This window comes from Piliocolobus tephrosceles, chromosome 4 (genome assembly GCF_002776525.5).
Source record: "Piliocolobus tephrosceles isolate RC106 chromosome 4, ASM277652v3, whole genome shotgun sequence".
In the NCBI taxonomy this organism is placed as follows: Eukaryota; Metazoa; Chordata; class Mammalia; order Primates; family Cercopithecidae; genus Piliocolobus; species Piliocolobus tephrosceles.
Window position 1 is genome coordinate 125,617,329 of NC_045437.1, and position 4,171 is coordinate 125,621,499.

At 43.2% G+C, this 4,171-nt stretch overlaps 1 non-coding gene across 1 annotated transcript; it reads left to right on the plus strand.

Annotated features, from left to right (window-relative positions):
- The first annotated feature begins 403 nt into the window (after positions 1-403).
- Positions 404-509, plus strand: LOC111547246. Its single transcript, XR_002733067.1, has one exon. It is a non-coding gene; the product is annotated as a U6 spliceosomal RNA (small nuclear RNA).
- Positions 510-4,171: the final 3,662 nt, after the last annotated feature.

The window sequence follows — 4,171 nt, forward strand, 5'->3', positions numbered from 1 at the left end:
ATCCCTTAATATTGTAGTAGTTTTTATTTTTTAGTAAGAACAGATGTGAATTTTCTTACATTTTCAGCATTTATAGAAGACAAAAAAACAGTACCTTTTTGTCTTGCTAGATTAACATGGTTCTTGTATGATTTCCCAGTATTTGCATTCCAGGAAAGCACCCTAGTTGATTGTTGCCTATTATTCTTTAAATGACATTTTAATTTAATTGCAATTTTTATAGGGATGGGGGAATGCAATGCTATTCAGATGTGAGATCTATCCTCACTGTTCGCTATATGTTTTATTTCTACTGGATTTGGTATCAATGTTTTAATTGTTTTATCAACAATTATTTAGAAGCCTTTAGAAAACCTTCCTTGGAGCTTTTAAGTTGTAAAGCTTTGACAGAACTAACTTTCAAGTGCTCACTTTGGCACCACATATACTAAAACTGGAACAAGACAGAGAAGATTAGCATGGCCCCTGTGCAAGGATGACACACAATTAATGAAGCATTCCATACTTCTCCAACACCAACATTCAGGAAATGCAGAGAACCCCAGTAAGATACTTCACAAGAAGATCATCCCCAAGACACACGGTTATCAGATTTTCCAAGGTCAAAATGAAAGAAAAAAATGTTGAAGGTAGCTAAAGGAAAAGGTCAGGGGGAAGGAAAGCCCAACAGACTTACAGCAGACCTCTTAGCAGAAACCCTACAAGTGATAAGAGATTGAGAGCCGGTATTTAACATTCTTCTTTTTTTTTTTCAGAGACAGAGTCTCACTCTGTCGCCCAGGCTGGAGTCCAGTGGCAGGATCTCGGCTCACTGCAAGCTCTGCCTCCCAGGTTCACGCCATTCTCCTGCCTCAGCCTCCCAAGCAGCTGGGACTACCGGCGTCCACCTGACCTGCCTCAGCCTCCCAAAGAGTATTTAACATTCTTAAAGAAAAGAAATTCCAGGATTGCTGGCAAGATTGCCAAATAGGAACAGCTCTGGTATGCAGCTCACAGCAAGACTGACACAAAAGGCAGGTGATTTCTGCATTTCCAACTGAGGCACCCGACTTATCTCATTGGGACTGGTTAGACAGTGGGTGCAGCCCAAGGAGGGCCAGCCGAAGCAGGGTGGGGCAACCCCTCACCTGGGAAGCACAAGGGGTTGGGAAACTCCCTCTCCTAGCCAAGGGAAGCCATTAGGGACTGTACCATGCACTCTAGCCCAGATATTGCACTTTTCCACAGTCTTTGCAACCTACAGACCAGAAGATTCCCTCTGGTGCCTACGCCACCATGGTTCTTGGTTTCCAGCACAAAACTGGGCGGTCATTTGGGCAGACAGGGAGCTAGCTGCAGGAGTTTGTTTGTTTGTTTTTTTTTTTTTTCCATACCCCAGTGGCGCCTGGAACACCATTCACTCCCCTGGAAAGGGGGCTGAAGCCAAGGAGCCAAGTGGTCTGGCTTGGCGGGTCCCACACTCATGGAACCCAGGAAGCCAAAATCCACTGACTTGAAATTCTGGCTGCCAGCACAGCAGTCTAAGCTCGACCTGAAACACTCAAGCTTGGTTGGCGGTGGGGGGCATCTGCCATTACTGAGGCTTGGGTAGGCAGTTTTACTCTCACAGTGTAAACAAAGCTTCCAGGAAGTTCAAACTAGAGGGAGCCAACTGTAGCTCAACAAGGACTTTGCAGCAGACTGCCGCTCTAGATTCCCTCCTCTCTGGGAATGGCATCACTGAAGAAAAGGCAGCAGCCCCAGTCAGGGACTTACAGATAAAACCCCCACCACCCTGGAACAGAGCACCTGGGGGAAGGGGTAGTTGTGGGCACACTTTCAGTAGACTTAAAAGTCTCTGCTTGGCAGCTATGACGAGAGCAGCGGATCTCCCAGGACAGTGTTCAAGGTCTGACAAGAGACAGACTGACGAGTTGATGGGTGCAGCACACCAACATGGCACATATATACATATGTAACAAACCTGCACGTTATGCACATGTACCGTAGAACTTAAAGTATAAAAAAAAAAAAAAAAAAAAAAAGAGACAGACTGCCTCCTCAAGTGGGTCCCTAACCCCCGTGTGTCCTGACTGGGAGACACCTCCCAGTAGGGACCGACAGACACCTCATACAAAAATAGCTCTGGCTGGCATCTGGCAGCTACTCCTCTGGGACAAAACTTCCAGAGGAAGAAACAGGCAGCAATCTTTGCTGTTCTGCAGCCTCTGCCAGTGATACCCAGGCAAAAAGTGTCTGGAGTGGACCTCCAGCAAACTTCAACAGACCTGCAGCAGAGGGGTCTGTTAAAAGGAAAACTAACAAACAGAAAGGAATAGTACCAACCTCAACAAAAAAGACGTCCACTCAGAGACCCCCTCCAAAAGTCAATGACTTCAAAGACCAAAGGTAGATAAAGCCACGAAGATGGGGAGAAACCAGCGCAAGAAGGCTGAAAATTCCAAAAATCAGAATGCCTCTTCTCCTCCAAAGGATCACAGTGCCTTGCCAGCAAGGGAACAAAACTGGATAGAGAATGAGTTTGACAAATTGACAGAAGTAGGCTTCAGAAGGTGGGTAATAACAAACTCCTCTGAGCTAAAGGAGCATGTTCTAATCCAATGCAAGGAAGCTAAGAACCTTGAAAACAGGTTAGACACATTGCCAACTAGAATGACCAGTTTAGAAAAGAGCATAAATGACCTGATGGAGCTGAAAAACAGCACAAGAACTTTGTGAAGCATACACAAGTATCAATAGCAGAATCGATCAAGTGGAAAAAAGGATATCAGAGACTTAAGATCAACTCAATGAAATAAAGTGAGAAGATTAGATTAGAGAAAAAAGAGTGAAAAGAAATGAACAAATCTTCCAAGAAATATGGGTCTATGTGAAAATACCAAATCTACATTTGATTGGTGTACCTGAAAGTGACTCAGAGAATGGAACCAAGTTGGAAAACACTCTTTAGGATATTAGTCAGGAGAACTTCCCCAACCTGGCAAGGCAGGCCAACAATCAAATTCAGGAAATACCCAGAGACACCACAAAGATACTCCTCCAGAAGAGCAACCCCAAGACACATAATCATCAGGTTCACCAAGGTTGAAAGGAAGAAAAAAATGTTAAGGGCAGCCAGAGAGAAAGGTCAGGTTACCACATAGGGAAGCCCATCAGACTAATAGCGGATCTCTTGGCAGAAACCCTACAAGCCAGAAAAGAGTAGGGGCTAACATTCAACATTTGTAAAGAAAAGAATTTCCAAACCAAAATTTCGTATCCAGCCAACTCAAGCTTCATAAGCAAAGGAGAAATAAAATCCTTTACAGAGGAGCAAATGCTGGGGGATATTGTCACCACCAGGCCAGCCTTACAAGAGCTCCTGAAGGAAGCACTAAACATGGAAAGGGACAACCAGTACCAGCCACTGCAAAAACATACCAAATTGTAAAGACTATCATCGCTATGCAGAAACTGCATCAACTAACAGGCAAACTAACCAGCTAACATCATAATGTCAGGATCAAATTCACCCATAACAATATTAACCTTAAATGTAAATGGGCTAAATGCCCCAAATAAAAGACAAAGACTGGCAAATTGGATAAAGAGTCAAGACCCATAGGTGTGCTGTATTAAGGAGACCCATCTCACGTGCAAAGACACACATAGGCACAAAATAAAGGGACGGAGGAATATTTACCAAGCAAATGCAAAAAAAAAAAAAAAAAAAAAAAAAAAAGCAGGGGTTGCAATCCTAGTCTCTGATAAAACAGACTTTAAATCAACAAAGATCAAAAGAGTCAAAGAAGGGCATTACATAATGGTAAAGGGATCAATGCAACAAGAAAAGCTAACTATCCTACATATATATGCATCCAATACAGGAGCACCCGGATTCATAAAGCAAGTTCTTAGAGACCTACAAAGAGACTTAGACTCCCACACAATAATAAGGGGAGACTTTAACACCCCACTATCAATATTAGACAGAACAACGAAACAGAAAATTAACAAGGATATCCAGGACTTGAACTCAGCTCTGGACCAAGCAGACATCAATAGACATCAACAGAATTCTCCACTCCAAATCAACAGAATGTATGTTCTCAACACCACATCACACTTATTCTAAAATTGACCACATAATTGGAAGTAAATCACTCCTCAGTAAATGCAAAAAAAACGGCAA